General features: G+C 44.3%; 1 protein-coding gene across 1 annotated transcript in view; it reads right to left on the reverse strand.

The window, feature by feature from the left end:
* The window catches only part of LOC120530738 (ras-related protein ralB-B), a 49,136-nt gene extending 22,843 nt beyond the window's left edge, over positions 1-26,293 (reverse strand). Inside the window, exon 1 of the mRNA XM_039755282.1 lies at positions 26,129-26,293. The gene's annotated coding sequence lies outside the window, so the exon portion shown is untranslated. The remainder of the gene's footprint in view (positions 1-26,128) is intronic.

Genomic DNA, 26,293 nt, shown 5'->3' on the forward strand with positions numbered 1-26,293 from the left:
TTTGGAAGTCAGGCTTAACACATTATACACTTCATGTCTACATTTTGTCAATTACTATTAAAACATGAAAAACGTTTCTGTTTTAACGATGTGTTTACTGTACATAGATCGTTGTAGACATGGAACACACATGAAATGCATGTGTTCCAAATAACGATATAGTATTTATAAAAGGTGTGATTTTGCTTGACTTCTCACTCTATACAACTCCAAGCAACTGACACGCTGGTAAACAGACTTGAGCTGAGAAAACTGTGCACAGGTGGGGGATGTGATAGCAGGCTGCTTGCTGTTTGGTGCTTATCAACACATTTACAGGACAAAAGATGGAACTTTCCGCTACAGCCTTCCGTGCAATTCATCAGGGGGAAGGTGATGAAGGCCACCGGCGATTCTAAAAGCGGATGGCAATTCTGGATCTCCAAGACACATAAAAGACAGAACTGGGTTGCAAGGAAAAGAAAAAAAGGTTTAATTACCACCTCCGTAGGGTCTGCCAGATGGCACCCATGCAACAAAACCTACACCAGCGGCTCCAAAACGGTTTTTTGCACCCAAGTCTTTTGTCACGAACACCTCGATCACTTAAGCACCTGCACTCTAAGGCTGAGCTCTCAGATGTGACCCATTGTGTGGTATTGTTCTGCTGGTTGAACGATCACATAACTGCAATTTTCTTTTTAGTTTGTTTCAGTGAGAAGGTTAAAGCCCAAGGATGGATTCTCTGGCTTTCTATATAAAACTTCATTTTCTGCAAATCAGGTTTCTCAACTAAGGAGTGTCAACAGAAACTGCCAGGTAAAAATAACATTAGCACCTTGGCATTTTCGACTTCCAGTGACATCTTCGCTGCTGGAATCCAGTTCATCTGGCTGTCGTGACATGCATTAATGCGGACTGCTTACCTCAAAAGGAGCGGACCCTTCATTTTTGGGAGGTCTACTAATTTGCAAGCATGTCCCCCATTTTGTTGTGTTAATGACACCAGTAGTAGTAGTAGTAGTAGTAGTAGATTTAGGTAATAATATCTTTAAATGTTCAGTGAAATTCTTACTTGTATATCCAACTATGCTACTCTCCAATGTCATTAAAAGCAGGCATGTATCAAAGTACAAAACTCCATTTTAATCAATAAAAGAATCCAAATCAGCTTACCTGACGTACTCCTTACTCCCGTTTCTACGCTCCCACCACATGAAAACTCGAGCGTTCACAAGTACCCGCCGTCCACTGGATTCATGCCATTCAGAGTCACAAGGAGTCCAGCCCTACCCCAAGCCATGTAAGCAGTGCCAGTTGACTGCAGGGCACACGCTCAGTGTAGGTCACTTTGGATAAAAAAATGTCCGGCTGCCCACACAAATCACACTTTACTTAATCAATACTCTTATTTTTTGCTCCACTGACTTGGAAAAAGAACTTAAAAAGAAAAAAAAAATGTCAAATGAGGGTTACAATTGAATCGGAACAAGAACCGTAACGAATGCTTTAGAGAGAAAACTGGCCGAGGAGTCACGTGACGAGGAAAGGAGACGTGCCACGCTGTACTTAAAATGCAGCAATAATTTTGGAGAAATAGAGATGTGTAAAAGTTATAAAACTGCAAGGGTTTTTTTTTCTTCCAGAGGGTCCGTCCTGTGCACATCCCGTGTGTGGTGTGGGAGGACACGTGATGGACACCAGCAATGTTCCCTCTAAGGAGTAGCATATAGTGCGCAAAAAACATTCTTTATGAACGCCATTTTGTTTAAGGCAAAAATTTATGAGCACCAATTTTCGCGATAAGTACGAGCGAGGCCGTCGGAATGAGCGATCGAGCGGGAAGTATGAGCGACGCTCTGAATTCGTGTGACCGATCGCTCACGCGCTCAGCTTAGAGGGAACATTGGACACCAGTACTGGCAATGGCTTCCATATAGTCCTGGAGTTTCGCGACCAATAATTTAACCCTTGTTTTGCAAAATGTCGAAGTTTCTTCGTCTTAATTGTGCAACTTAATTTGGTGTCCAATTTGGCAAAGTGCTTAAGAGACTTTAGGTGAACAGAAACAAGTAGGGCAACGGCGTTGAGGGGCATGAAGCATTTCAAAGACGGAGGGGTGGGAGATGTGTATCTGAAGAAGAGCTGGGAACACAAAAGCTTGAAGTCAAAAAAAATTCCAAAGGTTATTGAGAAATATTTGAAATTCAGGAAGAAGCACATGGAGTCTGACGGAAAGTACGTTCACAAGGAAAACGTCACCAGCCCTGCCACGTCTTGAGGTATAAATGACAAGGACACTTTTGTAACAGCTGGCTTTTAACTGCTACTCTACCATACAAAGAAATGACCGTTGACATTTATTATATTTAAAAAAATGTGTGATTTGTGATGAGAGGTTAGTTGTGGTGTGGGTTTAATAATTCACTCTGCAACACAGATTTCCCATTTCACGCTTTATAATGCCACATTGGACTGTGCCAACCTGACCCTAACTGGATCCCAGTGGCTCACAGCTACAACGGCTCAAATGCAATTCCAGGCCCGGCTGCCATGTTCAAATGTTTTCCGAGTTTGCGCAGGGCCATCTCAGTTACCCGAGTGATGTTTGCGTTAAGCTAATCGATGACACAGTGACACATGTGAGTGGCATGACCTATGGCGCGCTGGCTTCCACCTTCTGCCCATTGCCACCAGGTAACCAACCTTAGGCTTCCAGCAGCCATAAAACAGAAAGAGTGGGTTAACAAAATGTGTGGAAGGACGACGACAGGACACTAACAAACAAGGCCATAATCCTAAAGCAGAGTGGCACGACCAGGCAGGAGTCCTTCAAAGGCAAAGACGTGCAAACCACCACTACCATCTCTGAGTGCCCGAGTTCAAAGCCTACCAGAAATGAAATACCCGCTACCTAAATAAGTACAGGTTCACATTTAAAAGACGCAGAGAAAAGTCAGACACTAAAATTAGCAGATCTGACGGCGGCCTTTTCTGTGAAAAGAAAACCCGTCGCCTCAGCAATCCTTGGACCGCATATCTCATTTTATATGTCTGGGGCGGACACCCAATTGTGCTAAATGGAAAAGGCACTTCCAGCACAGCCAGGAGTTTACATAAAATAAAAAGGCAGAAAGGTCAGATTACTTTGACAGCATCCAATTCTATTCTTCTACTTTTCAGTCATCTCATTTAAATTTAAACTTCCGCAAAGGCTTTTATTCTGGAACTTCTTCATTTTCTTACTGCTGTCTGTTTGGCGGACGCGTTTCCCCCTCAGTGACTCACAATTGTTAACACAGAGTTAGAACGGCACCCCTGGTTTGGAGTCGAGCTCTGGTGTGGCAGTGTGGCCCACGAGCACTCGCCATTAAATCCAGGGTTGGCTCCTGCCTTGCGGCCATGCTGTCTGCGTAGGCTCACATCTCCCGCAGAGCCTGATCATGCCAGATTATTAATTCACATACAATCAATATTTCTAGTTATTCTTGGTATTATGTTACAATGGCCAATTTATACATTGTTTTCATAATTATATGTTTGCAAGAAAATATTTCTGCCAGGAGAAAGAAAAAAAAATCACTAAGTTTAATGTAAAGTTGGTGCTATAAATGCAAACGTTCTCTGTTCACGCGGGCATTTTAAGTTGCTTACAAAGGTCTTTCTGCCCCCCCACTAAAATGCATGCATGAGGTCAATGTTCACTAGGGTGCCAACAAACAATATGCGAAAAAAGTGAAGTCTTGCCCTGTAAAAAAGTTCCTTTGAATAAAAATGATACATGAATATCAATATTTACTGCGGTGGGCTGGCGCCCTGCCCGGGGTTCGTTTCCTGCCTTGCGCCCTGTGTTGGCTCCAGCAGACCCCCGTGACCCTGTAGTTAGGATATGGCGGGTAAAATCCCCTTTTCATGTAACTATTATGCTTGTTATTGGCAGGTGTTGTACTTGGAATATTCAGCATAACTGAGCTTTTAAAATAAATGTGTATTGTCTTTATCTATACGCCTAGCGTTTACTTTTGTTGCTGTGACGCTTGTGTGTAAGAAACATAAAATAATGCAATCAATGAAAAAAAAAACGGGTATTTTTTAGATGCTCATACAGACAGATTTCATTCACAGTTCCCAAAGTTAAAGGTTGATAACTTGTGTGATTCCAGTATTTTATCAGTAACAGGCATACAAACTCCTTGTGAGTGATAACAGAGGAACTGTGAGACAACAAGAAGAAAATGTTACAGTGCCGTTAGGCTGTTTGCATAGCGCAGTCTTATAAGTCGGATGGGATTACAGGGGGTCCTCGGATTACCACACCGTTCTGTTCCTACGACAGTGATGTCACCCGAAGTCCAAACACACCCGAGCCAAAGTCACTTGTCTATCCGAACAATCTGCAAAATCATAATTTAGAACAGGGCGGCACGGTGGCGCAGTGGGTAACGCTGCTGCCTCGCAGTAAGGAGACGAAGGTTCACTTCCCAGGTCCTCCCTGCGTGGAGTTTGCATGTTCTCCCCGTGTCTGCGTGGGTTTCCTCCCACAGTCCAAAGACATGCAGGTTAGGTGCATTGGCGATACTTGATTGTCCCTGGTGTGTGCTGTGTGGTGGGTTGGCACCCCGCCCGGGGTTTGTTTCCTGCCTTGCGCCCTGTGTTGGCTAGGATTGGCTCCAGCAGACCCCGTGACCCTGTGGTTAGGAAATCGCGGGTTGGATAATGGATGGATAATCTAGAACAGTGTTTCCCAACCTCGGTCCTGGGGACCCCCTGTGGCTGCAGGTTTTTGTTCCAACCAGCTTGTTTTTAATTGGACTCCTGGGCTAATTAAGTGATGTGTTGTTTCCCAAGTTCTGTGTGTTGAGAACAATATAGAAATTAGAAAACTAAGGGTGGTAAAAAAAAAAATATTAAAATGTACCAAGCAGTTATATGGGAATAATGTATTTTTTTCTTTTTAACAATATTTTCATCTTGATGTTCATTCTGGTTTTCTAGGTGTTCTTATTGTTTAATTAATCCATTATTTACTAATTAATGGGTCTGATGGTAAAGTAGTTGCAGCGTTTGATTATTCAGTGTTTGCCTGCGTCTCTGCTCGTTTTTAATTGTCATTAATAAGACACAATGAAGGGGAAAAACTGCACAGAGAAAGGGCAAAATATAATGAAATCAGAGAGAGTTAAGCATTTAAATCTATAGTAAAAGCCGAAATACTTATAAATGTCTTATAAATGTAACAATTATACTGCTGTGCTTTTCTGAATGTAGAATAAAAGAAAATTAATCCCAGCTAATTAAATGAGACTGATTAGGAATCTGGTTGGAACAAAAACCTGCAGCCACAGGGGGTCCCCAGGACCGAGGTTGGGAAACACTGATCTAGAACATAAAAACACAACTAAGCCACAGAAAAAGGAAAATGACATTAATATACTGTACTGCAGTAACAGAAAAAATGAGCGTAAAGCATTCCTTCCCTTTATTCCTTCTGCTCTCTTTACAACGTCTGATTTCACTTCCACCGTGATGGCTTTCCTCTTTTTCGGAGCGCTGCCAGACTCTGACTTTCGTTTAGGAGCCACGATAAGGGCCACAAAGTCGCCAGACAAAGCCACACAAACAGAACAACTCAACGAGTTCGCCAACTCCCTCACTCATACGCCGCGTTACTGCGTGCCACCAAACGAGTTCGCCCACGTAGTCTGTAAGTACGAAGCTAATGGCGTAAGCCAAAACACTCGCGTCTCAATTTTTTGAAGTTCTTATGGGAGTGAGCGCAGTAAACTCGAAACGTTGTAACCCGAGGACTCCCCGCATTTCTTATTTCTATCCGCATCTTTAGATTGCTACAAAGCTGTACCAACATTATCAACTTACTGAGGGGGGTCCACATCTAATTACGCAATTTTCATTACGCTATAACAAGAGTTCCCAAAGGGGTCGATTTGAACTTTCTAGGGGGTCAATAGTTTCAATAAAAAAAATTTGGGGGTCGACGACAGCAAAAACAGACCCCCTTACTACTGCTATTTGTTTGTTACTTCAAAATATCTACAATATGAACATACCAAACTTGTGAACAAAAAGGTAAAATGTGTCATTAAAAAAGAGTCACACGTCAGAATGCATGACAATACATGTAGCACAAACGTGTCTGTGCATTGTCTTAGCGAACGTATCAAAGCAACCGTTGCATGTCCGCAGTTGGGACGAGACGACGGATATTCGATTTTAGCAGAATCTTCCAGTCTTGTACGGCCATGCTTTCATAAAACACTACAAATTGGTTCGTTTGATGTGACATGTACTTATTTGTGATTTGAACTTTGAATATAATTATTTATTGAGGAGCAGTACTACGAAAAAGAAAATCAGAGGACACAGTTTATTTATTCGAGTTTGAACAAAAACCTTCTGTTTCAAGTACGTACATACTTTATTGTTTTATCACAGCGGCTGTCGAAATTGTTTGTTAATAAAAGTTTTTATTTCTTCAGATAATAATATGACTGAACCAAAAAAGAAATGCAGACAGTACAGCTTGGACTATTTGTACTTATTTTGAATTTACATATTTATTTCATAAATGTCAAAAACATAAAAAAAAAAAACTCTGCTCATATTTTTTTTGCTTGAATTTTCGTTAGTGCAGGTTTCGATGAAATGTTGCACAAGATAATGCCATATTCTGTGGTCCTTTATTACAAGTGATTAAAATGAAAAGTTTGATATCTAGTGAAATATTTAATACTGACTTCTGTACAAATGTATTAATTTGAGTAAGTAAAGTAAATAACTAGGGGGTTGACGGTTTTAAAAGTTTTTGGTAAAGGGGTCTGCGGCCGAAAAAAGTTTGGGAACTCTTGCGCTATAACTTACTAAGTTTATTACATAGAGAATTTACAAAAAATTCTTTTTGTTGCCGATTCATGGCAGCACCTGTCCTGCATGCCAAAATGGCGGGGAGACGGCTGTCAGTCAAACAGCGGGTGCGATGTGTTCGCCTTTTCATAATTGCATAATTAGATCTGGACCACCCTGTAAATTATGCAACTTTTAATGCAATGCAGGAAAACGATACAAGACAAACAAATTGTTCAAAATATCTTGTAATAAACGAAAATGGACTTGCATTGAATTAATTCACTGATTTTGCTGCCATTATCGGCAACAAAAAGAATTTTTTGTGAATTTTCTATGTAATAAACTTAGTGAGGTATAGCAGAACGAAAATTGCTTAATTAGATCTGGACCACGCTATAGGTGATGGAATTAAGCAAGATGACATCAGTTGTAGTCGCGACACGGTGTACAGCCTATAGGACTCCCCCCTAACCCTAACCCTAACTTCTCTCCGAGACCATGAGGCTGTACGCCACCTTCTAACAGACAAGTGCCAAGTCGATTTTTTCATTTGAATACTGCTGAGAAAAAACAAAACACAGTCCAGGATGGAGATCTCACAGGACTTCCTCGTGGACGATCCCGATTCGTGGGACAGTAATGAAGCATGCATTTCAGCTCAGTGCAATGTGAAACACCTGGAGGTGGTCAATGATGCAGCGGAGAGAGGGGTGGCACGGATTCACTCCTTCAATTCGGCCATCACAAACCAAGACCTGCAGAAGCAGCACAAGTTGTAGGAGACCATCACAAACAGTTTCCAGCACCAACAAAAATTTCGGTTAACTGAAAAGCTCTGAAGAGCTGGACAGAACAGTCCTATCAGCCCGCACGTTTCTGTATAACGAATACTGAAAAATTCTGATCTCTTGTGCCACCAGTAAATATTGTTTGATTGTCAGAAAACTTTGTTGCAATTTATCGTGGTAACTAGTGGAACAAACCTGGGGGCAAAGACGTGAGAAAAATCAAAACTTGGATTTTCACTGGCACCCTAATGTTCACCTACATTGGTCAGGCTTGAAGTCAACAGAAGGCTTTCTGCACAGTACGGAGACGGTGCTTCTACCACAGCCGAGTGTTGATGAATGGATTAACTCCTTGAGAGTTTTCAGAAGAACACGCAAAGTTACAGTTTCACACAGAAATCAATTTCAAATGTCTGCTGCTGTGTGCTGTGGCTGCCAGTTCGCCAGGTATGCACGTCAGGCTGGATGCCAGGCTGTCTTTGCGCGGCTTTGGCAGCATTTGCAGTGCATCGCAATCTGATTTGTACCTTTTGCATTCGTAAGTGACGGTCCTCTCAGGTGAAAGATGCTGTAGACGCGTCAGCTACACGAACCCGTTCAGCACCACTGATTCGCTGGAGCCGGTACCTCACATTCATTTGCAATGACTTGTATCAAAATCGGAGTCCAATTCAGTGATAAGATGTCGTCCACGGAGTGTCTCGCTTTACGCATTCACCTCGTTCTCTCGCCAGATGTCGATGCCATTTGCGTTGTTTACTCCTCACTACTCATGCGGGCGCAGGGAATCTCGCTCAAAACGATGAGGCTCACTTTCCTTCAAGCGACTAAACTTCCAACTGAAACATAACGGCGGGATTTGTCACCGTTTACAGTTGATGATCACCGTCAACCCGTCCCTTTGACAAAAGTCGACACCCGCCCTGAAAGGGTTAAGAAGTTCAAAAATGTTTGGCCAAGTCTGAAGAAGCATGAAGAAGGACTTTGGCCCCTGCAGCTCATAATAAGGGGATAGCTGCTTTTCTTTGGGCACAGCGGTCATGTTAACAGAGGCTAACTGATGAAGACTTCACCACTCTCACCACAGACGCACCAGGTTTCCACACGTGTGGGACGTTCAAGGGGTGCAGGGAGGAATCGGTTTATAACGCCGTGCAACAAACCTAAACAAAATGTACCTCCGATTATTGACTTGCTCTCGTAATAACCAAGCGAATCAGGAGAGTCAGAGTCCATGGTTTTGTGTGCGGACTTCACAGCTCTGGTGAAAACACAGACTCCGATCACACTCCGTTTGTTGTACCGCCGGCTCAGACTCCTCTACTTCGACTTAGTAATTAGACTTGAATATTTAATATGTCGATAAAAAGCACACAACATAAACGATAACAAAGCATTTCATCACAGCCAATGACAATCAGCAGGCTACATTTTAGCACCCTGACCTGTTAAAGTTTGGGTTTAAAGACTGTAGCGGCACCACTGGGCCTTTTTTATATCATTTACTAGCCATCACCCCACGGCTTCGTCCGCGTATTAGTAAAACAGGACAGCGAGGAGGCGCCGCCCAGCTCTCTACTCCCGACGTCACTCTTCCCAGTCCCCTCAGCCCGCAGCCTCTGTGTCTGTGTATTTTTAAAGAGTTTATTTTTTTAAAATCAAATTTTAGATAAAAACATTTATATGAAATCAAACATCATTAATCACATTTAGAAAAATCTTGATTTTTGCATATTTTACTTACACAAGCACTTAGTACGAGTAGTAATGCAATATTTCAATGCATACTAAACTAACAAATATGATTATATGTGGTAACCATTTTGGACTTTTTTTTAATACACTGTATATATAACCTCACTTATTATTTCTTCTCATTCAAGAGTTAGGTTTGATACAACTTGTAACATGTTTTACGTGTCATATAATACAGCACGATACATGTAAACAGAATGCAGATATGACCTGCCTTATTAGTCGAAAAGTCTTTTGAGTGTCAAGACGAATTACACACGAACATCCATGACGAGCACAAGAAACGAACGACGACACAAGTGGACGACGTACGCGAACATCCATGACGAGCACAAGAAACGAACGACGACACAAGTGAACGACGTACGCGAACATCCATGACGAGCACAAGAAACGAACGACGACACAAGTGAACGACGTACGCGAACATCCATGACTAGCACAAGAAACGAACGACGACACAAGTGGACGACGTACGCGAACAGCCATGACGAGCACGAGAAACAAATGACGTACGCAAGCACACGCGGACTCAGCTGACACAAATTAAAAGGTGCTATGCCAGGCTGTCTACAAAAATTTAACAAGCCTCTTTAACTAAATATTTATTATAAAAACTGAATTAAGGTTTTTTTTTTCTACATACAATTTTTGTTCAACTGGGATTTTCAGAGGCAAGGCAGGACTCAAATCAGGACGTCTGGCAACCCTGGCTTGGCGTCACTTTTTAAAGCAGCACATTGTATTTGCTCCTCACTCAATAACAACATTTGTAGTAATGGCTGAGAAAAAAATGTAACCTCATATTTTTATGGAGAGCCAAGATAACAAAGCTTCTCATCAAAACAGACCAACAATGGACAACAGCAAAGAATATAAAACGCGTGTCACTGTGAATACTTGTGTCACTAATCCAGCCGTCAAGCTGTCCACTCAGAATGTCCCCCAACACATATAAAGCACTTCTGGAAACGCTCGCATGAACAAACACACAAGGTGCCCCGACATGAACAAATACTTCAGTTGCAGACTCGTCTCCTGTCGTTATACATTTATATTCATAGTCTGCAACTGGAGAACCTCAGAATTATTTAGTGGCATTCTGTGAAACTGCTGGATGAAGTGACCTTCTGCTTGTCGAGTATCTCAGATATGCACAAGCACGAGGCAGACTCCCTTCCTGATGAGGATTTTGCTCATTTTTCTTGAAGTTTTAATCTTTGGTTGTACTCGCCTCCCGGTGCACTTTGTCACGTTGACATCACCTGAATAAACAGAACTCCTGACCAATGAATGAGGCGCGTCTTCAATTCAAACTTCATTTGCATTTCAGTACATCTCATTTGTAGTCATGCAAGTGGTTTATTTAACAACATTTTAATAAAAATGCACGTTTGGGACATTGTGAGCACATGACTGGCTACGTGCATTTATTGGCACGAGGAACAGGAGATTTTTTTCCCAGAGACTTTTTGATTTTGTTTGCTATTGTTCAGCATCTGGTTGACCACAAGCTTTGCTGTCTCCATTCTTCATGAAAACGTGACTCCTCAGCCACCACTACGAGTCACCGAGCTAAGAAACGTTACAGTGAGTGGAGAATTTCTTTAAGCGAGAAGTAATTTCTCTTCATTTTAGAGCGTTGATCACGACTAGCATGTCCAGCTCTGTCCACACGTCTGACACTCAGCTGACCCGGGAGGGCCCACAGGATGGCTTTACGCCGCTTCTTCATAAATAGAACTAGGGGGCTCCACCCACTGCTCGCTTTGCTGGCCCACCCCGGTTTGGTTAACTGGATATACAATTTTAAAAGATTGTTATTTTCATGGGAATTGTTACATATGCATTATTTTCACTTTTACTTTAAAACTTTAGTAAAAACAATATTTGGAATTAACTTCTCTTCGAGATTGCATTGAATTTTGATTCCGTGTTTGGACATGCATCGTGACAACGCAATGTATATCTGCCTGTGAGTGAATATCGTTTCTTTCTCACTAATAAATAAAACAACTTTCTCGAATGTTTATCCGTGCTCTTTCTTCTTCTCTTCGTCGTTGACGTGTCACCTAGAACGTATAAAATTATTGTCCTTATAAAATTTTTGATAAAAATTAGAGGGCAGGAAGTGTGTCTGACAAAAGCATTCACATGACTGAGATTAGATGTCCGTGGTCTCGTTTGAAAACAGTTGTAAGTAGGGTGTGACTTGTAAGAATCTCATGTTAAAATTCTCCGTCTCACGGGACTTCATACCACGCCAACGTTTTTGGAATCTTAATTCTCACTGGCAACACGAATTAGATGATCTACAAGTCTCCGACGTAAGGTTTAAATCCAAACAATATCTACATACTTCTGTCATATCACCTGTGTCCATATATTTGATCTCTTTTCGCTGTTCCGTTATTTCACCGAGTAATAATTTCCGTTTGTTTGCACTAATGAGATCTTTCCTCTCCTTTTTTTGAGATTTTCAAATTTTCGTACTTCCATTATCTCTAACCTGCTCTGCATGTGTACCGTGCCAACGTTTTTGAATTCTTTATGACGTTCTACTTTGTCATCTACTCTCAGTCCTTTATTTCCGGCCCCCGGGCGTGGACTCACCTCACGGGACATACAAGTGTCTCTCCAAGAAAATCACATCTCGTCTCCTTCCAAGATTTTTTTTTTATTATAGAGGGACAATAAAATGAATTGAGGCGATTGAATTAAAAATGAAACAACAACTTGAACACAAATGCAGGACCATCCATTAACTAATTTCCCTCATCCTCCCTACGTCCACATGACTACATTTTCATTAAATAACGCAGACACATCCTAAAAACGGAGACTTTTGAAAATGCTCTCCAGAGACGTTCCTTATCCTTCTGAGAAGGCCACCTTGGCTTTGCAGTGCGGTTGGGTGGAAAGGAGCAGTTTGGAAAACGTAGACTGCAGTCAAACTCCGACTGGCGTCTTCTTATTCAGTGGCCTTTCCCCGAGTGGATCCTGCTCCTTACAACGTCTCATTCTCTGTCTGGTCACCCTTCGTGGACGAGAGCCATATTCCAACATCGCGGACACAGACGCCCGTTGTGCTGCTCACATGTATTCATCTAAAGTGAACGCACCACATGACTTGCACAGACTTACTAATAATCAGCTTACCGGTCGTCACATTTGTTATGGATCCTGTGGCTGGCGGCGTCACCGTCCCTACATTGACGACATGCCCTCTTCCTGCTTCCACCGCCGCCCTTGTGCCAACTGTAGGCAAACGTCTACGTCAGAAGCGTTTCCAGTTGTTTTCGTGTAGAAGGAGATACTTTCGTAAACGATGTGAAAGCAGAGATCACTTTTGTGTACAAATTCAGTTTTTAAATAAATACGGATCAGCCGTAGTCTGCCTCAAACTAAACCCTTTAAAGCTTGGGGTCTAAACTAACTAAATTATCTTTTTCACGAGGGGAGATCAAAATGTCCGAGGCTGAGCCTGACAGATTTCATCTGCAGTGCCGATTTTCTAAGTGGCCAAAGATGATGATGATGATCTGCGTACTCCTCCTCTTCTTCTTCTTCTTTCGGCTGCTCCAGTTAGGGGTCGCCACAGCGGATCATCATCTTCCATATCTTTCTGTCCTCTGCATCTTGTTCTGCGTACTAAGATGTGCAAATTACAATTCTTTGGCGTTTGTGGTTTATCGTGTGTTTCTTGTTTGACGTCAATTCCGAAAGCCACAAAAATCAAGCATGGCGCTAACGCCAGAGGACAACACGCCTCTGGAGATTCACCAACGGTCAGCGAGTTCCAAGACCGGTGGGTGCCCGGCGTGTCTCGAAATCTGGAAATGTAACATAGTGGGAATTGCGTTAGAAGATGGACCCCCGTGTGACCTTTGACCCCACACAATTAAGAAACACACTCTCAGACTTCTTGCGGCTCAGTAGATTTCCCACTTGTGCCATTCTGACACTTTTTTGATTTGTGACTCTAAACTGGCTAAGTGTGAGAGAATGTGCCATACTTGTTGTTGGCTCCTGCCCTGTGCCAAGTGCTGCCAGGATAATCTCTGACACCCATACGACCTTAAGCTGCTTTAAAAAGAGATTAATGCACTCCAGCTTTGTCAAAGAGTAAAAACGTTGTGCGGCATAACCTGTCATTACAAGATTAGCTCCGACTCGCTGCTAGGATGAGATCTTCTTAAATGACCTATCGATGAATAAAACAAGACGCCACCTCCAAAGAGGTACTTGAAGTGTCCCACCACACATCAGCCTGGCGGTCCTCTCGCATCAAACAGCCCAGTGGGCTGCAACGTCTCCAATCTGTGCCAGAGGTCGATTCGTGAAGATTTACGGTGCTATTAGAGGCTGTCAGGGCAGAACTGCTGACCAAATCGCACACAGGCTGCCCACTTTTAACTGTCAAACCGTGCCTACTGGATGAGGAGCTGGGCTGTTGAAGAGATGCCAGTTCACACCCCAGCAGTCACCTCACCTCCTGTGGAAGTCGGCCATTTAAGCTGCCAGTGTTTAAAGGTGAAACAGCACCACATTTATTCCAGCAAGGCAGTACACAGAAGCACAAGATGGCGAGCGGCTCAGAGTGTGGACTGCACAGAATCTGGAGTAACGGTCAAGTACCTCAGGTGTGGCTGGCCAAGGTAAGGTGCTGTGTAACATCACGACGGCTCCTGTTCAGACCTGCCGGTGTCAATGACTGTAAAACCTCCGATTATCGTGCCAGCTGTGGGACACATTGATACAAAAGTTCCTATACCAGCTGAAACCGATTCAGGACCACAGGGTGAGATGACCAATCACCAGGACCAGATCATAGGTACCCGCGAGTTCTTAAGGAGGCTAGCGAGTACAGATATAAACCCCTGACACACATCTATAGGAAGTCACTGTGCACTGGAGAGACTCTGAAGGACTGGAAAATGGCAAATGTCATCCCATTACATAAAAAGGGTGACAGGGCAGATCAGAGCAACTAGAGGCCAGTGAGCTTAACGGGCATTACAGGAAAATGAATGGAAGGAATTATTAAGGAGAAGATTGAGCAACACATGGCAAGGACAGGAGGAACAGTCAGCCTGGCGTCAGAAGAGGGAGGTCGTGTTTTACTAACAGGCTGGAATTCTATGAGGAGGCAACAAAAGGATATGATCAGAGTGGAGGAGATGATGTTATTGATGTGGACTTTCAGAAAACATTTAATAAGGTGCCACAGGACAGGGTGGGCATCAAACTAAAACAAGTGGCAGTTCAGGGTGATGTTTTTAGATGGGTGCACAGACACAGGAAGCAGAGGGTGATGATGTGAAAAATCTCATCAGAATTGGGTGATGTTAAGAGTGGTGACCAGCAGGGGGCAGTGCAGGGGGCTGCTGGTAATTTTAATATCTATAAATGATTTAGATAGGAATATAAGGAACAAGCTGGTGAAGTTGACAGATGATACCAAGATAGGTGGATTAGCAGATAATTTGGAATCCGTTATATCATCACAGAAGGACTTGGACAGCAGACAGGCTCGGGCAGATTTGTGGACGATGAAATTTAATGTCAGTAAATGTAAAGAATTACAGATAGGAAGTCAAAATGTGAGGTCTGAATACACAATGGGGGTCAGAAAATCGAGAGTCCACCTTATGAGAAGGATTTAGGAGTCGTATTGACTTCTAGTCAGTGTTCAGAAACCATGAAGAAGGCTAACAGAATGTCAGGTTATATAGCGCCTTGATGTGTGGAGTACAAGTCACAGGAGGTTCTGTTCAGCTTTATAACTCACTGGTGAGGCCTCATCTGGGGTCCTGGGGGTGCAGTTTGGGTCTTCAGGCTATAAAAAGGACATCGCAGCACAAGAGAAGGTCCAGAGAAGAGCAACAAGGCTGATTATGGGGGGCCACAGGGGATGAGTTATGAGGAAAGATGAAAAGAGCTGAGCCTTAAGGAGATGAAGAGGAGACCTGACTGAAGTGTTTAAAATGATGAAGGGAGTTAGTCCAGTGGATCGAGACGGTGACTTTAAAATGAGTTCATCAAGAACACGGGGACACAGTTGGAAACTTGTGAAGGGTGAATTTCACACAAACATCAGGAAGTTTTTCTTTACTCAAAGAACGACAAGACACTTGGAATAAGCGACCAAGTAGTGTGGTGGACAGTAAGACGTTAGGGACTTTCAAAACTCGACTTGATGTTATTTTAGAAGAAATAAGTGGAGAGGACTGGCGAGCTTTATTAGGCTGAATGGCCTGTCCTCGTCTAGAGTGTTCTAATGTCACTCCATCACTGGAGCCCCCATAAAAACAGTGAATTAAGGAAAAAAAAAACCTCCACACCAAGTGGAAACTGCCAACTCCGACAATGGATGAACGCTTACAGCTGGCACATTCCCAAGCCTGAGGAGCCTAAGAAACGTCATTAAGATTCATTCACAAATCTGCTTAGCAAAGCGTCACCCGGGGGGCAAAATAAATCAAGGCAGGAAGCGGGGATGCCAGTCCATTCTCACAAACCCCCGCAGATCCTGTTCTGGACTGGTGAACTCGAGATTTTTGGGTTTCTGTTATTCCTGGATCATCAAAAAAAAAAAAAAATATCACAAAACCAGGAAGAGCCTAACTGAGAAAAATAAAAAAGGAAGAGCCTTCCATTCTCAGTCATAAAACTGAGTGCTACATCTTCTGGATTTGGACAAAAATCTTTCCAATTTACAAGCTATGAGGGGGCTTTGCCCTCTGCATGCTTTGCTCGCCAACCCCCAGACGGGCATTACACACCAGTGCCTTCACGGCTCTGCCACTCGCGTATGGGGAAGCGGATGTACAATTCAAACAGGTTGTTATTTTCAAGGGAATTGTTTCATATGCATAACAGACCAAACTATTTTACATTACAGCGAGTAAATAACCAAAATAAAAATAATAAATTGAAACTAAATTATGTTTCATGTTGCGTTCGAGGTGTTTGTTGCGTTATACGTTTTCCTTCCGTTTGGCTTTGAAATTAACACATAAATACTTTTTAAACTTACACTTTTACTGTAAAACTTTAGTAAAAACAATATTTGGAATTAACTTTTCGTCAAGATCACACTGAATTTAATTCTGTGTTTGGACTTTCATCGTGACAACGCAACGTATAACTCTGCCCGTGAGTGAATTTTGTTTCTTTCTCTCTAATAAACAAACCGACTTTTTCGAACGTTTGTCCCTGTGATTTATTAATTGTCATAGCAAAAGCTATTCTAACGGTAATCTGTACACGTTTTAATACGAATGGCATATCGAGATCTCCTTTGGTGTCTCATGTCATTAGTGAAGATGGACTACAATACTTTTCTTGGATACGTCCTTCTTTCAACAGTAATTCGGCCGGTGGAAGACCAGATGGTGTTAACGGTTGTAGATATTCTTCGTGATATTATAAGTTGATGTTTTCATCTTCCTCACCATCACCACCAACTGTCTTAGCAGAGTCTACTGATACACATTTCACCAATTTGCTGTGTTACTGATCAACAATTTCCACGTTAATTCATTTGACTTCATCGTTTCTCTGTGCTAGGATTGCCCGTGTACTCATATCTGTTGTTAACCCTTCGGTATGAAATTCTTCAATAAGATTTGGACACGTCTTCGTTAATTGGGGACTTAAAGTGAAGAATATGTACAAACGTAGAAGAGCTGAGAGCACAGGAAGTGAGTCTGACAAAATCATTCACACCAATGAGAGGCGAGAGGACCGCAGGCGTGAGCCGTGAACTGGAAATGGTGGAGAGGAGGGCGGGACTTGAAAAAATCTTCCAAAAAGTCTCATCCTGTCACAGGATATTATTTATTTTTTAAATCCGTTAAAACAAATCTCTCTATTCTATATAAAAAAGATCTTGTGTGCAGCACAGAGCGCTAAGCCCCTCCTTTGTGATGTCAGAGGCTCACCTTAAAGCTGATTGGCTACAGATGAATGACATTCATGGTATAGGCACTTCAGTAATGTTCACATTTTGGCATGAAGGAGGTAAACTCTACACGGGCATTGGGCACATGGATGACAGCGAGGTGCAGGATTTGAACTTGAGACATTTGACAAAATGGAGGAGACCACTCGGTCCGACAGCCCACCTGGTTTCGCTAAAAGCTCAGCTGTCTCAGCATCTCCTTCAGGTGTGTCTTAAGGGTGTCAAGGTTTCTGCTCCACCTCCATGTCTCGGTGGTCCTGGGCGTTTGAGGTGGCAGGGCCGGAGCCTGACAGATGACAACGCGATGACATCACCTGACAAGTGTAGCCCCCATAGTTTTTGTACGGGTGTATAAAGAGGCGTACCTGCACATTCTGTCGTTCTGCTCTCACCAAGCACTTTGCAAACACCCTACCTTTTAAATTTGGAGAACAGGAGTGGTTTGTTGGCGAAGTACCACATCCTAGGTTAACAGAACAAGAACAAACAGAAACAAGATAACATACAGACGGCAAAGTGGAAACTTCCTAACGGCCCCTGGCAGTCCTACTGCACAATCCTGTCAAACTGATCTCAGACCACAAACTGGAACACTCAAAGTGTGAAGGCCTGCTTACTTCATAAAAATAAAAAAAATAAAAATCCCAACATAATAAGAGTATGCCAGCGTGGGCATCCTGAGGGGGATGGGTGTCCATCCAAGATTGGTTCCTACATCAGTTAGGCCCAGCGAGCCCTAATATTGGATTAGGTGGCTACAAAAAGCAAATGGATTACACGGCTTAGGTATAAAGGAATACGAGATCTGGCTGGATGATGGGGGCCGGGATGCCATCTTGGCGGCTCCTGCTCCTGGGTTTTCCCTCACCAGGGGCCTCATGTATAAACGGTGCGTACGCACAGAAATGTTGCGTAAGAACTTTTCCACGTTCAAATCGCGATGTATAAAACCTACACTTGGCGTAAATCCACGCACTTTTCCACGGTACCTCATACCTTGACATACGCAAGTTCTCCGCTCGGTTTTGCAGACTGGCGGCACCCAGCAGTGCTACTGTTCCTGTGTGGTTACTCATTTTCCTGACGCGGCTTTATAAATACACAGAAACTAACCGCATATTGTTTATTAGTGTAACGCATCTGATTATAATTAACTTGTAACAATATAATGGTCCAGGGAACAGCCATAGTATTCCAAATACCATAACTGCTTTAGCGTTGTTACTCTCACTGCACCTTCTTCTTCTTCTTTCAGCTCCTCCCGTTAGGAGTTGCCACAGCGGATCATCTTTTTCCATATTACTCTCACTGCACCACTCGGAGTATTTATATCACTGTATCTGAGTGTGAATCACAGCAGCAGCTGATCGGAAAGAGAATTATCGGTATACGGCTTTAAGGACACGCTACCTCAGCCACTGCAAAACGTTTTAAAGCCTTTCCTGTACGGACCTCGCGGCTCAGAACCCGTTTCATCCCAAGAACTCTAAACGCAGTCAATCAAGAGCTCCTTGTAGAACTGTTAGGACTTATAAGTACAATCACCTCACTGTAAACTTGCACTACAGTTATAATATCGCACAACCTGAGCCACTTTATAAAGTGCGTATTTACATATGATGACGATATAATTTTTAAGATGAAATGCAGCAAAATATGTTTGTTAAATTATACACATAAAACTTTAACTTCATTTAAATAATCTATATTCTTCACTGGGAGTGTCGTGAAGGATAGAATAATTAAACATGTACTACGAAGATATTTCAATGTTCTTTAAACGTTTTGAAGAATCGGCGCTAAGCTTACAGATGGCTTAACGTCTATTACAGAGCTGATTGTATGGCGATCGGTTACTTGGGGAAAGAAAAGCAAGGACTGCAGTGACGGCTACGCCAACATATATTGAATATAAAACAGAAAGAGAAAATAACAACACAGCTAAAAACACAGCAACAAATTTCGGCAAAAGTTAAACGCTTGTGTCATGAGCACGAGGCGGTTATGCAGCCATCCACCGTGATAAGCTACCTTACTGACGGGCAGGCGAAGGAGCCACCGATTCTTCCTCTGCCCAGTGCCACCACAAGCTTAGAGCCGCCCCTGATTGTACTGCTGCAATAAATGATTTCATCGAAGTGAAACCCATGTTTAATAACGTGCTTTAACTCCTATCATCATGAAAATGATATCACGTATACATCTCAGTGTTTTAGTTATTCAGAGGGCTGTAATATCACGAATGTAATGGACTCTGTGTCCAGTTGGAGGAAGAGAGCCAGTTTAAGAAGCAAGTAGTGATTCACACACACAGATCACATACGAGTAGAAGATCAAATACAAAACAAAGCATTTAACGTGCTACTTTAATTACGATGTGATTTGAGAAACTGGTTAATTAAACGATTTTAAGATGAAGTTTATGATGTTCTACTAAATGACAAAATAAACTACGTGATTAAAGTGGAAATGTCGAGATTGAAGTTGACATTTCGTGCTTTTTCCCCACTGTGTGCCTATTTTCTCTGTACCCTAATAAACTTTCATATGACACTCAGACGGTGGGCTACAACTCTTCTTTTCACGGCGACTTTGATATGTGACTTCTTTTTTATTTCCGGCACTGTGCGATTTTGTGAACGTGAGCTTTCAAGTTTCTCCAACACGCTGTGTCACTCGATCAACTTCCTTTTGTTGATTATATCACGGTTTATTTGAACAAATTGTATGTTTTTCCTTTGCCTCCACTTGGTATTCGCTGAAATTCTTATATTTTCCCCGTGCTTTTCCCATTGTCTTTTCACAGAAGGCTGAGCTTAAGGGCGATTTATATTGATTTGCATATTCAAAGAGTCGTAATTCTGGGAGGAGTTGGGGCGTTACATAATGCGCGTGCACGAGTGTTAGTTTTCACGCTGATCGGGATTTATGTAGCGGAAGAACGTGGAAGTTGGAGTACGCACAGACTCCTGCATCTGGATTTTTCTGTGCGTAAACACATTTCAGATTTGGTGCTTACGCCATGTTATAGTGCGAGTTCTACGCACGGCGTTATACATGAGGTCCCTGCTGTCATGGCGACTGCTGACCGGATATTCTGTGCTAAAGCAGATGTGCGTTCGACTCAAGGAGCAGAGCTTCTCAACCACAGGGTCGTCGCAGGTTACTATTGTTTATTATGGCAGTGGGTCATCGCACTCGAGCCCCAAAGCCCTGACAAAGGGGGCATACCCTTCAGTTCTGATGTTCCTCATTGGAAGTACCACAAAAACATTTTTTGTATGTGCGATTCCCTGACAGTGATCCAGCTAGCAGGACCCTCATTGTTGAGTACCCGAGTGGCTTGACCAGGCCAAGGGGACACCACATAACACCTGGCTGCGACAGATAGAGGGTGGGACTGGACCACCCTGCGTGTCTGCCTGGGGGGTTGCCAACCAGGATCCCAAGCTGTACCAGTGCCTGACCCACAAACTGAGCTGACCTGAAAAAGTGTGTCGTGGCACCAGAAAGGCTGAGAAGCACAATCATGGAAGACTGCACTTGTCACTATCGTGACAGACACCTGGTGACATTGAAATGGAAATTGGGAATTGGATGGACGATAACCTCACCGAGTGCGGCGTTTACAATGGAGTTAATAACGCAGTTAGTCACAGACACTCCCATTCAAAAATGCCATCTATGCCCTTAGTCTGGTCAGAGAATCTGCCATATCAGTCCCTGAAAAACACACAGAGAGTAACCCAATATGGCCATGCAAACTCCCAAGTTAAGGATTTGGTGGTCTGCTCATGCCCACTGCGTGTGCCCACAGCAGGCATGTCATTCTGAACACTTGAATATTGGCGAGTGGCAGCAGCAGGATAACCGCAGATCCATGCATTTTTGGAGAGACGCTGAAGCCACCGTAATGCTAAACTACTCCGTCCATCCCACCAGACTCCGAGTCACATGTGTATTCAACAGACACGAGTAACAAAAGGGGAAACGTCCACAAAGATAAACTTCCCAAGGCCACGGCATGGCAATCGCAACGTTCCGTCTCAGTGTTTTAGGATTTGCTTTATTCATGTGGATGAGGTGCTAAGCTCGGTGGCTCGATGGCAGGAGACGCGGCTCCATGTTTGTTTTCCAGCTCATGGCTGATGATGAGGACGCGTTGCTCTTCTTTGTTGGTGCAGTTTATGGATGTCGGAGTGTTCTCCCGGAGGAGGAAACCAGACACACGCGTGCATGGAATGTCATGTTAAGATATCGGGGTCTCTACCTCACCCCAGTTTCGCTGATCAAAGCTGAATGATCCTCTCTTGACATTCAGTGGACAACAGCATTGGTACAAAATAAATACCTGGACACGGTGGCACAAAGGTGGGCATCATTGCCTGAACTACAGAGCAACCGGTATTGTCATTGTCTACTCAGCCGTCACATGGCCCCCCAGAGTCTGTGTGATGTCATCACCCATCAGCTTAAGTTAATCTGAATGAGGAGTTTCTTCATCAACAGAGCTTGTCATATTGTGGACAGGATCCTCAGGCAAGCCAAGAGCAGACTTTGGGTCATCACCCCAATAATGAAAGGTGCGTCCCACCGGTCCTCTCATTCCAACCCCCCATACAGGTCAGTAAACACAATTTCCCCGTTTTGCAGACCTGATCCTTCCACAGATGCCACTTTTTCCCCCCTTGACCTTCTTCTGTTGACCACCTAACCCACGTAAAAGTCTCGTCGGCAGGAGCAGCAGGCACTCTGAGCTCTACCAGGAACTGCGGTGTCACTTTTAGGTTTGTCCCCAACACCACCCTTGTGTCCGGTCCTTCAGTTTTGACCTCACAAAGCCCACTGCAGAAGACGTCACGTCCGCCGCTCAGAGCCCCACTGATCTGTTGTGTCGGAGGCCTTCAAAGCAGAAACTCAGCTCCCTCTTAGCCAGGCCACGTATTTCTTCAGGTCTCAATGGCCGACTAACTTCATCATTTCCCCCTTCGCCTTCACTAATGGCGGCTCTCTCGTCTTTTTTTTGCTCTTTACTTTCCAGTTGCTCACCTGATGAAGGTCATGCAGCCCATATGTTGTGTTTTTTTTAGCCTTCTTTTCTACCGTGAATGTAACCTTTATTCCTCTACCAAATGACCACAGTCAGACCTACCATCAGAGCGACTTGAGCGCACACCCTGGGGGTCCCACGACAAAGTGAGTAACGTCGGGAAAAGCTCAGGTGTTTAACAACAGTGCAGACGCGTACAGCAAACCGCCGTCCACAACAAACCTTAAACCATCGGCAGGAATACAAACGTAGGCAATCCCACTGAATTAAAAAGGAAAACAAAAACCAAATTGTGGTCGGTTGGCAAGGGGGGAGCCAAGACAGAGCAGGTGCCCAGTTGGTCACCTTCATTCACGTGACGCGTTACTGTGCCACAAATCTGGCAAAGTCCAAACGGACGGTCGTTAAAAACGAGATCCCAGAAGTACAGCGGACCACCGACAAGAGGGTCAGAGGTGAAGGACGTTATTCTGCCGAGATCTTTCCAAGGCATTTTCAAAACATAAACCAAAATGACGATTTGAACAACAAGACAATCGGGTCAGGAAAAGGCGAAAAGCAAGGCCACCGAGATGAATGAAGACGCACCGAGCAGTGCCAAAGCCACGAGGAGAGTCTCGCACTTGACTCGGTTCAACCGTGTCAACCCCAAACGCTAGTCACACGTCACGTGTCAGCCACAAAGTGTCACAGTCGCCTTCAGGACACGTAATCGAGTTTCACCGTCCAGAGGAGGGTGGACTTCAAGTAGATGTGACGCCGCGCTCATCAATGCATTTCTTCCTTTCATTCACGAACAGTTAAAGGAAGGGGACATCGAGGTGACAGAAGTCAACTCCACTCAAGTCAACGTCCTTTTACTGTCCTGGGAGGGAAACGTGGCACATCGGCAAGCTGTACAGAGAGACCACCATGGACCCTAGAAACACATCCGCATAGATCAGAGGCGGCAAAGAGAAACTTAGGAGGAATAACTAAACATAGCAGCGAGCGTAACACTTACAGTAAAACATCAACCCAACATTAAGACTCGACTAGCGATGGACGCCAATGCCAGCTGATCGTCCCACCAGTTTAGGCTACGGATGACAACAACATGAAAGATAAACTTTGCCATTTTGTTCTTTCTACTTTAATCCCTGTACCTGATTTATCTCCGACGTATGCGATGTTTTAATTAGTGTGCCTATGACTGTGGCTAGTGGGGTAGCGAGCCGACGCTCGGGGTCTTCATCTGGCCTTGACAGTTAGAACAAGTCAGTGCGCCGTCCCCCCGGCCCGTGTCTGAACAGGCCTCGGCTCTCCTTACTGGATTAAGTCGCACAGCCGTTTCGATTACTCGACGTCGTACGTAAGCAGCATTCGTAACCCAGTAGCCTGAACTTCCACCAAAGCCTGAAACAATGGCCTGCCAGCAAAGACAGACACTACAATGGAATGGCACTGCGCCCAGCTTGGAGTTTAGTGCTGCCAGGAGAGGCTTTGGCTTGTCAAACTGGTAAAAACACAAAGGATTCTGGGGAAGCAGGGCGAGGGGTCCGAATCCTGATTGGACTCCATGCGTTCACCCCAAAGATGTGCGGATTAGATTAACAACCGGTGCCGTGACGGAGGGAAGGTGACACGGTGTGACGGTCTCTGCTGGTCTCGTCGCTTTTGCTCACAAGTGTAGTTTATTATCTCACTTCTATTATAGACGACACTGCAGCGGCGTCGTGTGTTGTGCATTGGGTTGTTTTGCTGCGTTTATCTCGTTATCTGTGTGGATGTAACGACGAGAGACATTCCAGCCGCTATGCTACCTGACAATGAAGTTCATAAGACTGAATGTGGTGCACATGAATGTGCCCGGCGATGGACTGGCACCCCTAGGCAGGCTCCATCGATCCCCGTCTGAAATCCTCTTACCCCGAGCAGAGTCACAGGTAGGCTGGAGCCTCACCCAGCAAGCATCGGGCACAAGGCAGGAACAGTGGCACCGATCCATCTACAGGGTGCCAGACGATGGATGGATGGATATCTCTGTCCGGTTTATGGTAGCAGGGTGCGGTGCCACGTTAGCCATTATGGATGCAATGAAAAGTGAAGCCCGATGAGCTCTCTTTGATTGGCTAAGTGAACTGATTACAGCATGGAGGCTTTCGAGGGGCTCAGGCTCCTTCTTCAGGTGAGTCCTGGTACAGAAACACAGAGTCCCCTGTGTGTACAGACACTAGGAAAGAAGCAAAAGCTTTAGGTGGCTCATCTTCAGCCTACAATTCATTGAGCAGAGTCGAGACCTTTTTGAGAAGACATCTGCCAAGGCTTCCGAGTTTTCCTTACAATGAGGATCAGCAATCAAATCGACCGGGGCTTTGGATGGTCAAGTGAACAAAAACACAAAGGATTCCAGGCAGAGGTTGGGGTCCGAATCCCGAGTGGTCCCCCCATCTCATCTCTGCTCATAAAACTCCCCTTTAAGGAGTAGGAAGGCGTCCTTTTTGGTAATGTGCCTCTTTTTAAACTCGCCGGCTGTGAAAGTGGGTTTTAATTTCGTGCCAGTTCCAACTAAGATCTTTTGCCTCTGCTTGTAAAAAGAATACATGTGACTGTCACCAGGAGGTCGTAAAAGCTGCCGACTGCTCTTTGGTCGACCATCGGTTTGTCAAGCAGATGATTTTCATGTCACTTTAGGGAAATCAGCACAACTGTCGGCGTTCCCCTCGAGCTCTGCCTTCGTTTTACCAGCAATCGGTGACGCCAGTGGCAGAGAGAAGTTCGTGAGAAGCCTCTTCCACTTTTTACAGACTAGGATACAAAGAGCGTGAAATCTTCGGCAGTTGATGCGCGCAGCAAAATAAAAAGCCGTAAAGTATAAGAGAGAGGACGGGGGTCGGGGCGTTTAGCTGCTTTTATTAATAAGAAAGAGACCTGCTGGCGTTAGGACGGAGCGCTGAGTGCCGTCCGATGCGCTCGCGTTTTAAGTTTCTTTTCTACGGGAGGCTCAGCAGCTCAGAAGGACGTAACGAGCGAGCAAATAAACTTCAAATGCCGAAGGGGTGAAGCGCAGCGCCCATCGGCGACTCGCATTCTTGGCGGGGTCACTGAAAGGGGAACTGCCGTTACAAGAGACCACCAGTCCGACTATTCGAGCCTGCCAGTATCTACTCGAAGCATTCGCCCAAATAATAAAAGCCTTCACTTTCTCCCATCCGTGTTGCTCTTGAAATCCAGGCGAACGTGGGAGTTGGCGCTTTTTAAACGACCGTTTTGAAGTTGTTCAACTACAGCCCTCGGCATCGGAGCGGACTTCTCCATTTCTCAAAGCCACACGGACATAAATGTCACTTCAGCGTCCAGCTGCTCAACTAGCCCCTATCAAGCGCTGTACATTTTAGATTAAAAGTCACTTAATTACTCGGAAGTTAAAGCACCGAAAACTAGGCGAGCCATTTTTTTCCCTTTTCTTAATAAGCCCCACCCATCCCCGGCATGACTGCGACTTTCAATTGGATGTTTTGCGATTTCCGGTGCCGAAGTTCGTTATCTCATTGGCGGTCGAAGATGCCAATCACTGGACACGTCTGCCCACAGCTCCCACCCTTTACAATCAGCTGTAGTTTGGCTGCCCGGGAGCAGTTAGTTTATCGTGTCGATGTTCTTAATGGTCACTTAGTTTGTAATAAAACAGTGCGTCGGGAATTAAAAACCGGCACAGAGCTCACAGTGGCGAATGGCGACTCTTACCGGGATATCCTTGTGAACTTTCCACTTCTCTGGACCCTCGCTGTCTCCGTGCTGACGGTAAAAGCGCACACATACGGAGAACCGCTGACTTCCACACTCCTAGGAACCGCCGATTGCCGACTGACTGAACACCAAAACCCCACCTTCATGGCCGATGAGCGGAGA

Source organism: Polypterus senegalus, chromosome 6 (assembly GCF_016835505.1).
Source record: "Polypterus senegalus isolate Bchr_013 chromosome 6, ASM1683550v1, whole genome shotgun sequence".
Classification (NCBI taxonomy): Eukaryota; Metazoa; Chordata; class Cladistia; order Polypteriformes; family Polypteridae; genus Polypterus; species Polypterus senegalus.